The sequence below is a fragment of the Rutidosis leptorrhynchoides genome, chromosome 7 (assembly GCF_046630445.1).
Source record: "Rutidosis leptorrhynchoides isolate AG116_Rl617_1_P2 chromosome 7, CSIRO_AGI_Rlap_v1, whole genome shotgun sequence".
Taxonomy (NCBI): domain Eukaryota; kingdom Viridiplantae; phylum Streptophyta; class Magnoliopsida; order Asterales; family Asteraceae; genus Rutidosis; species Rutidosis leptorrhynchoides.
The window spans coordinates 287627769-287643071 of NC_092339.1; positions in this window are offsets into that span (position 1 = coordinate 287627769).

A 15303-nucleotide genomic window follows, 5' to 3' on the forward strand; every position below is an offset into this window, starting at 1 on the left:
AAAAAGAACGTTTCATTTCATCACTAGTCTTCTATCAATCCTTTCTATATTCACTAATATACACAAACAACCCCTCATTTATCACAACTAAAACTCGTCACTATTTTACAACACTTAATTAACTAATATTTATAACAATTCTATCAAGTGGTATCAAGAGCCGTATTGGGCGTTGTTCGAGTACACCATGACTACCGTTGGTGCGTATAATATTCTCGTCCCTATCTTTGATTGCGACAACTATGATTTTTGGAGTATCCGAATGAAGACATATTTCCAAGCACAAAGCTTGTGGGATATTGTCGAAGTCGGGTTCACTATTCCAAAAGACGTCGAAACTCTGTCCGCGGAAGAACAGGAAAAATACAACAAAAATGTTGTAAGAAATGCTGCCGCTTTAGGCTACATTCAACAAGCCTTGACATCATCTATATTTCCACGAATCATGGGAGCTACGACAGCCAAAGAGGCGTGGAAGATCCTTCAAGAAGAATTTCAAGGAAATGTCAAGGTGAGATCCGACAAACTACTAACTCTATGACGAGATTTTGAAAATTTAAATATGAAAGACACCGAGACCATAAAAGATTACTATTCTAGAATTAAAGAAATAGTAAATCAAATGAGAGCCTATGCAGATAATATATATGATAAAAGGATCGTTGAAAAAATACTCATCGGTATGACCGAAAAATACGATCATGTCATTACCGCTATTGAAGAGTCAAAAGACATCGAGACTCTGTCAGTAACGGAATTAGTTGGCTCTCTAGAAGCATACGAGGCTAGACTAAGTCGGCGTAGTAAAAACTCACTTGAAAGTGCCTTTCAGTCTAAACTCAAAATAAGGTCTCGGAAATCTAATAATGGGGGGGAAAGAAATCTTGAAGAAAACTCGAGAGGAGGAGAAAAACCCAGAACCGGGTTCAATCAGAGAAGAAAAAGCTATCCTCCATGTGGCATTTTCAAAAAGACAAATCACTTGGAGAAAGATTTCTTCCACAAAGGGAAGCCACAATGCAATAACTGCAAAAGATTTGGGCATCTAGAAAAAGATTGCCGTTTAAAACAAAATCATCGAGCTAACTTCACGGAAGAAAGTGAAGATATATCGGAGAACAAAAATCAGCTATTCTATGCCTCTCATGTCGCAAATAAACAGAGAGACGATACTTGGTTGATCGACAGTGGGTGCAGCAACCACATGACAGGAGATGAGAAGTTATTTCACAGTATCAACACGTTCGTAAAGTCCCGCGTCAAACTAGGGAATGGAGCGCTCTTTGACACTAAGGGAAAGGTACTATTACTGTTCAAACTAATAACGTCACTCGATCGATCAATGACGTTCCTCTAGTACCCAGTCTAGCAAGTAACTTGCTAAGTGTTGAACAAATGATGGAGCACGGCTACTCTCTACTCTTCGAAGATGATTGTTGTGTCATCCATGACAAGAAAAACAACTATAAATTAATAGATGAGGTGCCAATGTAGAACCGCAACTTTCCGCTTCGCTGGCAGTATATCAGAGAAATAGCCATGAAAGTCCAAGTCGAAGAATCATGGCTATGACATCGAAGATTTGGCCACTTTAACTTTCACGCACTAAAAATCCTCCAACAGAAGAATATGATGAGAGACTTTCCGAACATAGAAGAGATCACTGACACGTGTGAAAGTTGTATGATGGGCAAGCAACATCGAAAACGTTTCCCTCGTGACAAAGCTTGGAGAGCAAAGGTATACTAGAGCTTGTGCACACTGATGTATGTGGACCAATGAGGACCTCGTCTGTTAACCAAAACAGGTACTTTATTCTCTTCATCGATGATTATTCTAGAATGACGTGGGTTTATTTCATGCGTGAAAAATCAGAAGTATTTACAATATTCAAGAATTTCAAGAACTTCGTAGAAAAGAGTATTGGCCATTATATTAAAACACTAAGGAGTGATAGAGGGAAAGAATACACCTCTACACAATTTAATAAATTTTGCGAAGATGAAGTAGTTAAACGCCAACTCACTGTTGGTTACGCCCCTGAGCAAAATGGTGTCTCTGAACATAAAAATAGAACTGTAATGGAAATGGCCAAAACGATGATACATGAAAAAGGCCTTCCAAACAGTTTCTGGGTTGAAGCTATATACACAGCTATATATATATACTAAATCGATGTCCCACGAAAGCCGTAGAAAACAAGACTCCGATGGAGGCATGGAATGGAAGGTATAACACCCCGCTAAATTTCCATCTGAAGGGGTGTTAATCCAGGTCTCACAGTTAACAGTTACGCCCTCTATATGAGACGTTTAAAGCAATCGCATTAAATTTTGTAAAAAGTTGACTTTCAAAACATAAGCCAATAACCCCAAAATAGAAACACTGTTGTGATCGTAACCACAAGCCAACAGTATTTAAACAGTTATAAAAGTTTTAAATGCGAAAGTAAATAATGTTCTTTAAATTGAATGCTGACTCCAAGGCCAGACCATGCAGCAAACACAGCGGAAGTCTACCTCTTAAGGACCTGAGAATAAAACACGCAAAAACAGGTCAACAATAATGTTGGTGAATCTACAGGTTTAGATGTTGTAACAGTATCTGAAAACAGTTATCAGAAAAATAGTTTAGTTTCCTTGACCACGAGATTTTACAAGTACAACTCCAAGTTGCGAAACGTTTGCATAATTTATGAGCACCTGAATACTAGCAATGACCCGAGTATAGAAACCACTATACCCGCCTTTACCTCATAAAATGTTATACACTTGTTCGAGTGTATCTAATGTTCAAAGTAAATGCACCACAGTTAATAATGTAGGGTGAGGTTGTCAACCTAACGGATCCGTCCATCTAAATTTTGCTTACACCGATGGTATTAAAAGTATTCAAGCTAGAGGCTTTGTGAACAAACTCAATATGCATATACAGTACTCGTGCCAATATAAAAGCATTTGATAATGTAAGTATAACAGTGTGTATTCTCATCCCTGAAAACATGTAAAAAGCGGGACTGTAGACTTACCTTTGAATAAGCTTGGATGACAGACAAAACTTGTACGGATTATAACCGAGTAATGCAACCTAAGTATACGTATTTAAGTTGGTCAATAAATATGTCTTAAACAAATGTGGTTTCATAGTATAAAATTCAAGTAAACATGGCAAACTCCAGATCATAAGTATACTCAAAATCGATTCCAAAAAGTCTGGTCAGGGTCTCATACGATAATTAAAAGTCAGGAATCAGAAGGGGTACATTTGTAGTTTGCCAAGTCAGTTTCTGACCGCGCACTGATTTCGTTTTGGCTCTAACCTGAGCTAGGGACATGCAATTGACACAAGGTTAGTGGACATAGTTCAAGAACAAGTCAAACTAACACATATCAAAATTTGAGCAATTTTTGTTTAGCCAATTTGTACAGTTTATTCGTGCAAGTTGAATGTTCAGTTTTCAGCTCAATTCAGAAGTTATACAAAGTATGGCACTAGTGTACCCAATGCATAAGGTTTCGGAGGTTGTAATAAACTGAGCATATATCACATAACATATAAAGATTCATATTCCAGAAGCATACATTCTATTTCAATAAACACAAACCACAGAGTATAACACATGGAGCAAGTTGCAAATTCGATTCTAGTTTAGCTAGTCACATTCGCACGCAATTATACGAAGATCTATATATAATTAGCCTATGATATCTACATGAAAGGTGAATTAATTTTTGTGTACATTTCAAATATGCAAAGCTTTAAACATAGAAGTAAACACATTTTATCATACAAGGCTCTTTTCATGCAAGTGCTGTATAATTCCACGTTTACATTAATCAAGCATATCTCGAGTTATAAATAAGCAAACAACATGATATCCTAGTGTAACTTGAGTGTTTTTAAATTATCTTTCTAGTGGTATAAGTTTCACATGCCAATTCGTGGTCTATCAAACCCAGATTTCTGATTACACAACAAAAACACAACGTTAATTCAAATGGACATAACTTGATCATCCGGAAACGAAATCAAGCGAATCCAAAGCCTAAAATGAATAGTTTTTCGCAAGGAATCTAATTAACACATAATATCATGCATTTCAAAAATCAAAATTCACTGATCATACAATAAACAATTCGGTTTTAAACCCTAACACATCAAACGATCAAATTAACGATAACAATTAACATGTACGCATATAGACTTGAGCAATTGACAACATAACTATGAAACATTAATAAAAATCAGATTTTTAAGATTAGGATTCATGTGATTATACCTTTAATCGCGAAAAGAATTACACACACGCGTAGAGGATGAAGGGAATTACAATGTTTGTTCTTGAGGTTTAATCAAAAAGTGAAAAATTAGGTCTATAGGATGGTGATGGTGGTCGACGAACAGGAGAGGGGATGAGGGAGTAGACTGGTGAATTTTTTGTGAGGGTTTCTGCTAAATTTATGTTTAATGCTTGAATTTATACTAACCCTAGTTTAATAAATTAGCACATAAGCCCCTCAAGTTGTCAAAATTAAACATAAAAGAGGGGAGGGAGTGGGGTTCGGCCGAATGGCCCATGGGGGTGACTCACGGGCTCGTGTTTTGCAATTCCTTGTATTCGTGGCTTATTTCAAGTGCCGTTTAGTCGTACCGAAGGCCCGGAACGCTAAACCGATCGTTATAACGCAACCAAACGTTAAATTATTTAAAAACCCAATAAATTAAATATTTTTAATAAGTTAATAATTATTAAAATAAACTCGAGCATTTCATTGCTCAAAAAGCAGTTATCAAAATCGTATCGTTTTTATCGTATTTCATTATGCGAAATATTTATTCGTATTAATATCAACCCATATTAATTATTGTAACCCTCCACGGATCAGGTATGTATTTATTACACATAAACACATAAATGTCAAGTAATCGCCGTTAAATAAACTAACGGAAGGTTAATGGAAGTAACGGAAAAAGCAGGGTTGTTACAGAAGGAAACCGTCAGCAAAACACTTATGAGTATTTGGATCTTTCTGCTACATCCATGTTCCTAAGGAGAAATGTCACAAGCTCCAATAAAAATCAGAGAAGGGAATATTCTTGGGCTATAGCACATAGTCAAAAGGCTGCCGAGTATATAACCTGAAGACAAATAAGATTGTGGTCAGCCGAGATGTGTAGTTTGATGAAGACGCTTCTTGGAACTGGGAGAAGGACAAAGTTGAAAAACAAACATATCTGCCACGGATATCTATAGAAACTTCAGCTCAACAACCACTACAAATGGAGCATTCTGAACAAGATGAAAGTACCGGAGAAACGAGCCCTACTACGCCAACTTCTCCATCGGCAACATTACCGTTAGCACAAGATGAATCAACTCCAGAGTCAACACCCGGAAGAGTCAAAAAGTTAACGGAGGTATACGAGACTTGTAACTTCACAACTATAGAACCTGAAAGCTATGAAGTTGCGGCGAAAGATAAAAAGTGGGTGACTGCTATGAACGAAGAAATTAAAATGATCGAGAAAAACAACACATGGGTGTTAGTTGATCCTCCGGAAAATAAAGATATAATTGGAGTAAAGTGGGTTTACAAAACAAAGCTCAACCCTGATGGTTCTATACAAAAACACAAAGCAAGGCTAGTAGCTAAAGGCTACTAACAATAGTCAGGAGTTGACTACAATGAAACTTTTGCACATGTAGCACGACTGGATACTATAAGGGCACTTGATGCACTATCAGCTCAACGAAGGTGGAAGATTCACCAACTAGATGTGAAATCAACCTTTCTAAATGGGTTTCTAGAAAAAGAAATATACGTCGAGCAACCACAAGGGTTTATTAAGAAAGGAAAAGAAGATCAAGTCCTAAAGCTAAAAAAAGCCTTATATGGACTAAAACAAGCACCACGTGCTTGGTATAGCAGTATTGACCGCTACTTCACAAGTTTAGGATTCAGGAGGAGTCAAAGTGAGCCCACACTCTACATCAAAACCCAAGGTAACTCTTACACTCTCATTATTTCCTTATATGTCGATGATCTTATATATATGGGAAATAATGAGAGAGTGATACAATAATTTAAAGAAAATATGATGAAAATGTTCGAGATGAGCGACCTTGGATTGATGCGCTATTTTCTTGGCATCGAAATTAGTCAAGAAAATGAAGGCATCTTCATATGCCAAAAGAAATACACGGAAAATCTCATGAAAAAGTTTAAACTATACGGTTGTAAAACCGTCGCCACGCCACTAGTTGCTAATGAAAAGATGGATCAAAGAAAGCGGATGCTCCAAGATTCAGAAGTCTTATTGGAAGCCTACTTTATCTGAAAGCAACAAGACCAGACATCATGTACGCAACCAGTCTACTATCAAGGTACATGAAAAACCCTACTCAAATACATTATGGAGCTTCTAAAAGAATATTAAGATACTTGCAAGGTACCATGGACTGTGGAATATGGTACAAGCCCACTATAGACGCTAAGCTTCATGGATACACAGATAGTGATTGGGCCGGATCGGTCGATGATATAAGAAGTACTTCAGGATGCACATTCACACTTGGATCTAGTGTCTTCTAATGGGCATCAAAGAAACAAGAAACCGTGGCACAATCATCAGCCTGTAACATCCCGTTTTCTCCTTACATGTCTTAAGGTACATATTTGATCGTTAAAACGTCTATAGTTCGTTTGCTTATGTGATTAAATGATTTATAGAGTTAGTTGATATATATATATATATATATATATATATATATATATATATATATATATATATATATATATATATATATATATATATATATACGCGTATGGATGTATACGTATAGTTTAAGTGTTTATGCGAAGCTAAAATGGGGTGTACGAGTCGGGTTATGACATTTGGATTTGTAAACCAAAAGATGGTCAAAAGTGGGCGTTGGGCCGCGCCGCGGCGGGCACCTCCCGCCGTGACATATAACGCGAATCAAGAACCAGGAACCAGATTAAAAAGCTCGAATTTTATGTTAAATGCTGCGCCGCGGCAAAGGGTGTCGCGCCGCGACCCTACTGGTGTGCTGATCCGTTTTTCTGTTTTTAAAAAGGGTGTTCCAATTGTATTTTCGTCTTTTCGCGTTTGGATCAGATTGTAGCTCAAATATCAACCACTTATCTCATTTAATCCATTTTCTTTTCTCCTTTCTTTCCATTTTCTCTTCCAAAACATAAAACCCATTTGGATTAAAAGTGAGATTCGAAGGTGAAGACTTGTGATTCGATCTTTGGAGCAAATAGGAAATTTGTTCTCCTCGTTCTTAGCTACGAATTGATAGTATTGGTATGTCTTAACTCCATTTTTAAGTTTTAGTAAATTTATGGCTAGTGTTTGGTCATTTGAGTCTTGTAAGACCCATTTGGGGGTTAAATGGTGAATTTGGGTTAAATTGATTTAAGGAAATCCTAATGACTATGATTTAGGGTTTGGTCATGAACATTGGAAATTGTAAGTGTTAATTGTGTTTTTAGTCACTAATACACTTGTAAAATGATGAAAGATTGTTAATGGGTTAAGTTTGACCAAAACTTGTAAGACTAAATGTTAAAATGGGTCAAATGGGTAATGGTTGACCTAGTTGGGTAAGATGGGTATGAAATACCCATAATTTGTGTTATTTGGTGTTAAGTAGACTATAATCACTAGCTTTTAGTGATTTATGATGAGTCTTTGCCATTAATGGGCGGCTTTGGAGTAGGTGAGTCATTTAATGCTTTTGGGTCATTAAATGCTCAAGAGTTAAGTATTGGTGGTTAGCCCCACAAGGTTGTATGTTGTTTTGGTACTTAATGTATTAGGTACTTCGCTTGAGGCGTGCGGATTATAATCATCACCTTGGTGTTAAGGTGAGTGGGATATTTATGCATGTATGTATATAGTATATTTATTTGTATGCTATGGCATGACCCACGGAGCCGGGAGTGCCATAGTGTGTGCGAGTGTGCTATCATGTGAACCACGAAGCCGGTAGCATCATGGTGCATGTGTTGTGATGTGAACCACGGAGCCGGTAGCATCCAAGTGTGAACCACGGAGCCGGTAGCACTATAAAATGAGGTGTGAACCATGGAGCCGGTAACACCGAAGTGTGAACCACGGAGCCTGATGTGTGCAGTGGTGTATACGAAATACAATTATTTTTATTACGAAATACGATACAATTTACACAAGTTTTTTTTATTTATTTATTGAATGGGATATACTTAAACCTTGCTACAACACTTATAGGTAGTGTACCTAATTGTAGAGTAGTGTAGTTTTTAGTAAGTCCGGTTCATTCCACAGGGAACTAGCTGAGTTTAACGCTATATTTTTAACAACTATATTTATATAAAATATATATAATTATATATAGTAATATTATTATAAAAGGGGGTTTTTTACCGTTTAATGATCGGTTTGTCGATTTTAAATAAAGCTTAAAGATAAATGACGATAATATAAATGTGTGATAAATAAAAGTGCAATAATTTAAAGTACGATAAATAAAATGACGATAAATAAAATGACGGTAAATAAAAGTACGATGAAATATGAAATAAAAGTATTATGCTTATTTAAACTTCTGTAATCATGATGTTTGACGTTTTGATTTTAATTTATTACTCTGGGTTAATTGTCCTTTGTCCTGGTTTATTTGATACCTATCTGGTTTTTTGTCCATAATAGTCCATCGGTCATAATTATAAAATGCTCGTCAAATTAACCTTATACCCGAAGTCAAATATTCCAACTAATTAGGGATTCGAACTGTAACAAGGTTTTAATACTTTGTTTAATGATTACACCAGGTTATCGACTGCGTATAATTCAAGGTTTTAATACTTTGTTAACAATTACACTAATTACCCTTGTATGTAATCCACCCATGTTTTAATAAGATATGAACATTAATTTACCCACTTGATCAGTTTGAATAATCAATTACCCAACCCGAATAATTAATTAAATGATCGTAAAAGATGTCGTATAAACGTCACTAAATAGGACATGCATAATCATTTAATAATTATTAGATTAACTAATTTGAAGATAGGTTCGACAGATTCCAATGAGTTGTCATTCGATTAGACAATATCCCCCATCTATTAATAGTTCATAGTCCAATGTCCACAAGTGTCGGTCTTTTGTCCAAACCCGAATTATGGTACAAAATCCAATAACCTCGTCTTAATATTTAGTCTAACATCACGATTACTTCGGCTCAAATAAGCATAATAATAACTTAGTTACGAGAGATTAATTTAAAAAGGAAGAACATAGCTTACAGTGGTATTTAATCGCGTAGCGTTACACGGACAGAACTCCGACTTTAAAACCCGTAAAACATTTCTTACAATAACATTATTATTATTAACTTAAATTAAAATTATAATTATAATATATAAATATAAATATAAACTAAGAAAGAAAGATAGAAAAGGGGTGCAGAATTCGAGCAAAATGCGTGAGCTTTTTTAGGCCCACTTTGAACTGTACAGCTCTGCGAGTGAGGTACTTTTGTGCCTTACAGCTCCGCGAGTGCGGAGCTTCGGATTCCATCTCACCAAATTGAGTTAAACATGGGCTGCTGAATATTATAATATATAATATAATAACATATAATTTTATATAATTATATATATATATATATATATATATATATTATATTATATTATATTCTTGTGCATAGTTGACTTGTAATTTTAGCTCCGTTGACTCGCGCGTTGATGTTCGTTTCATGTTTCGGTTCCAGATTTTCGAATGTCCTTTCGTACGCGTAGATATCTTGTACTTTGCGTGTGACGACCCGAGAATTTTCGACTAAATTTAAATTTAATCTTTATATGATTTCGATACGATAAACAAAGTATGTAATGTTGAGTCTAGAAAATTTTGAAACGATGTTCATATATTCAATTGACCTTCGACTGCTCTTGACGATTCACGAACAATTAATTGTAAATAGATATGTGTGTGTATATATATATATATAAATAATAATTCAAAATATAATTTGAATTATTATATGTTGTTATTAAAAATTAATAAAATAAAAAAATAGATATTATAATAATTATTATTTAAAATATATCTCTATATATAAATAAAGTATATTAAAAATAAATATTAAATGATTGTAATACTCGTTTGATGATTCGATGGTTGTTAAACAAGTTAAATACGAACTTATGTGATTTTAAAATAAACGGTGATCCGAAAATGAGTTTCATAAATTATAGGCTTAGTAAAAATGTATTTATGAGCTATTTATTAAATTTTAAAACTTTCTATATTTTACTTAGGGTTGGGAGTGAATAATTAATGTAATTTTTATTTTATAGTTAGTGACTGAATTTTATACCATAATGACCGGATTAAATAAATAAACTTAATTTAAAAATTTGGGATTTTTAGGAACACTTTTTTTTGTTAACTGTTTAGCAATGGACACGATATAATACTCCGTAAATTGATAGTTGGACAAACAACCGGCTACTAAATTTTCCATGTCCATCATTTGTAATTCTGTTTCATGTCAAATCTTCACGTGAATTCACAATTTTTTTTATTATATTATTGATGTCGTAGCGTGGGGGTACGAAATAGTTTATATTTTACTAGGAAAAACTATTAAATACGATACATTTTTACACAAGTTTTAATTATTTATTTACAAAATGGATATACCTAAACCTTGCTACAACACTATAGGCAGTGTACCTAATCGTAGAGTAGTATAGTTTTTAGTAAGTCCGGTTCGTTCCACAGGGAACGGGCTTATTGCACACTATATTTTAAACAATTATATTCGTACAAAATATATTAAATTAATAATATATAAAAGGGGGTTTTACCGTTTAATGACCGGTTTGTCGATTTATATTTTAAGCGAAGCGTATAGTAAATGACGATATTTAAATAACAATATAAAATAAATAACAATAATTAAAATGACAATAAATAAAAGTACGAGGAAAAATGAAATAAAATATATTATGCTTATTTAGACTTCCGTAATCATGATGTTTGACGTGTTGATTTTTAGTTTATTCCCATGGGTTAATTGTTCTTTGTCCTGGATTATTTAATATGCCCGTCTGGTTTTTGTCCATAACAGTCCATCAGTCATAAATATAAAGTGCGAGTGTCCTCATCAAATTATCCTTATATCCGAAGTCAAATATTCCAACTAATTGGGAACTTAAACTGTAACAAGGTTTTAATACTTTGTTTAATAATTACACCAGGATATCGACTGCGTGTAATCCAAGGTTTAATACTTTGTTAACAATTACGCCAAGTGTCCTTGTACATAATTTCACCCCTGTTTTAATAATTCCATAGACTATTAATCCATTCCCGTGTCCGGTTAAATGAAAGATTATTCGTACATATAAATATCCCGCCCATCGTGTCCGATCGAGTGTATATGGTTATTTATAGGTACGTCCAATTGTAAATCTTTACATTAAAATTAACAAACTATCATTTAGCTAAACAAATATAAAGCCCATTAATAGCCCATAGTCTAATTTCCACAAGTGACGTTCTTTTGTCCAAACCCCAATTATGGTACAAAGCCCAATTACCCAATTTTAGATATTTTTAGCCCAACATCATGATTACTTCGGATTAAATAAGCATAATAATAACTTAGCTACGAGACATTAATGTAAAAAGGAGAACATAACTTACATTGAGTATTTATCGCGTAGTGTTACATGGTCAGAATTTCGACTTCAAAACCCGTAAAATAACTTTTACATAACCAAACTAATCTAATATAACACTAATCTATACTATATATATATATATATATATATATATATATATATATATATATATATATATATATATATATATATATATATATATATATATATATATATATATATATTATATATTTTTTATATTATGCTGCAGAGTATTATTATTATTATGTTATTTTACTCGGCCAAATGCTCGAGCCTTTTATAGGCATTTCTGAAATCTTGTGCTCCGCGAGTCGCGATAGAAAAAGGCTGGGATCTCCACGAGTCGCGGAGATCGTGAATACAGCTCATCCAAGTTTGGAACTTTGCTTTGCCGACATATTATTTATATAATTATAATATTTAAATAATTAATATAATTATTTAAATATTATATTATATTCTCGTGCATAGTTGACTCGTAATTTTTAGTCCGTTGCGTCGAGCGTTGAGAGTTGACTCATGTCCTGGTTCCGGATTTTCAAACGTCCTTTCGTACTATTTTATATCTTGCACTTTACGTTTCTCGATTTGTAATTTGCACAAAAATTGTTCTCCTTAAATTTCAAAATCCGTGCGAGTCTTTTACTCACTTTTTAGTGGCACTTTTAAGTGTACTATGGCTTTAATGGCACTTTTCAGGCTTTAGTGGCACTTTTTCTTCAATTCTTTAATCTTCGTGCTTCGTCTTCACATTTATTTATTTAAACCATTACAATGAAAATATAATACAATTACATATAAAAATCTATTATTTAGGAGGGATATTGCTATGAAATATATGTTCCTTTTTAGCCTTATCAAATATCCCCACACTTGAGCGTTGCTTGTCCTCAAGCAATACAGAACTTGAAATAAAAACATACATGAATCACTTTTTTATTCATCACACTTTGTACATTAGTGATTTTGATATGGTGGTATAAACAATGATAGTAACGATAGAACCATGGTTAAAGGTTGGTGTGTCATCCACAGTTGCCTCGGGTTTAGGTCAACGACACTTGCAATCAAATAGCCAATTTACTTTCGGTTTCCAAAGCAAAGTGCACATTTGAAAGGCGGTTTACAGTCTCACATGACTATGAAAATTTAGATCCGTAAGGAAATTGGATCTTTATGAAAACATTTGATCTTTTGAAAATTCAATCTAGTTTTTACCCTAGATAAATTTTCCGGAATAACCCTTCACCGGTGTTTGCAAATTATTTTTATGGGTTGTGTGGGTTTCAGATTTGAAAATTTTAGCTCAACACTTGTGGTTTTGTGTTACCCACTTGTTAACCTTGTATTGGGAAAGCAACACGTCCAGTATACTTGCTCCGTATATTACCTTTCGGTAAACTACCGTCCGGTTGTAAAGGAAAGCGATGAACAAGAAACTGTTAAGGCAATGTCCCGTGACTTACTTTTGATTATGGTCTATAAACGTGTCGGATGCTATTACTATCCTTTGTAGGAGCAATAGTAAAGATCATCCTATGATTTTTCGGTCTGGCACAAGGTCCTGTCTCCGACCATGCTATGCAACCACCGTTCTTACGGTTGACACCCGATTTGGTTCAGGTGACCTAATGAATTCCAGGTGAATTCCTAGGATTTTACGTTCAATGGTAATGAACGCATTGAAAATGGTTTTTCAGAAAACAAATCGGTTTATAATTTTGATCAAAATATTTTCTCGTTCAAGCTCGAGTTTAGATATCATCGAATTCCATGAGTTTGTAATTCTCAATCTTTAAGGTCAATCTCAAGGATTGAGTAATATCAGTCTTAAAAGCTGATTTTTAATCTTTAAGAAGATTATCCTTTCTGGGATCTGATTCATTAGCCTTATCAAGCTAATTTGCACGGCGCCCTCCCCATTTTACGAGATAAATCCTTCTCATGGTTGGGATAAATCTGACCACTTGGCGACCCTGTTTGATGCTGAGGTCCGTGGATTTCCTGCTGATTTTAGTGATGACTTTTCTAGATTTTTCGTCAACCTACAGCTGGTCTGGACGACAACTTCTTAACCTAAATCAAGAAGCGCGTGTCTTTTTCAGAAGACTTTACTTCCTTTTAATGATGGAATTGATTCATCGTGTAGATCCATCTTTTCTTTTCTTTCATCGGGTAAAACAGTTAATTTAGTCCAAAACAAAAGCACCTGCAATAACTTTACGGAAACATGTGATAGATAATTTTTTTTTATTGAATAACTTGGTATATTCTCCCCACACTTGGCTTTTATTTATTATGTTCTTTGCCTTTTTATTCTCTTATATTCCATTTTAAATGAATTCAAGCGTTTTGGGTTGTTTCTCAATTTATGTCCTTTCCGAGGTAACGATAATTTCGGTATTAACACCTAGTTTTCACCGTTCATAAATATATATAAACATGATTTTGAATTCATTTAGTTGAAAATTTTTCAAATTTTCACAAAATTTGGCAAATAAAACCAAGTGTAAACCCGAGAGAATTTATAACCCTTCCCCACACTTAACATCATGCATTGCCCTCATTTGCATGAAATCAGACTATACTTATAAATTCATGAGGGTGATTAGTGTAGAAAGTAGTTAAAGATATCATAAAATTGCAGGATGATAGATGGTGCACCTCATCGTTCATTCCTTCTTGTTTTATCACGCATGTTTTTTTTTTTAAAAAACGGTTGCTTTTCTGAACTGTTTGATAATTTTTGAAAATGCGTGTTTTACCCTAATCGTGCATTTTTATTAACGAGTTATGCACTAACCTGAACCCCTAATTTAACGTTAAGTGGGGTTAAACTTCCCCACACTTAGCTAACGACATGTGAAGTCGGTAGAATAAGTTCCATGAATTAGAGTTGTGAGCCAGTTATTTACATCTCGGGTGGTGTATAATATATCAATGGGTTTAAAGTTTAGACTCGCCCGATTGTCACTACTTAATTCTTTTTTAAGTGTAGCTTTTAGTAAACGGATATATCTCTTTTCTGGTTCTTGGTCAAATGGATCGATATACACCGACATACATACTATAGGGTGGACAATTCCTAACATTTCCTTCCGTTTATTCCCGGGATCAAAGTTTTCACCTCTATTACCCGATTGGGTGAAATCCGAGGTGTCATTATCTATTACAGCTCATAGTTCATCTTCGGTAGATGACTTGTCTATTGAGAATATTGGGTTGGAAGGTTGTGTAATGGTGAATTTCGGGATCAAAGCAAATTCTTCTTCATTAATCGGTCCCACCATTTTGGTCTCGGGGGTAAAATTTTCAACGTTATCGTTTTTCCAAGAGTACCAATTTGTCACCCTTACTTCTTCTTCATCATCCATTGATGGATTGATGATTTCATCGGTAGAGGCTAATGTGTCATTATGTTGTGAAATTGGTAAGACTGAATAAAAAGTATCATCGGGATAGTTGGTGATTTCGGAGCTCTCGAATTCATCAAAATTCGATGATATGAGATTTTCTTGCACACGACTCCTCAGATCAACAGGTGTGTAATCTGATAGAGTTTCAGCTTGCCTATTTA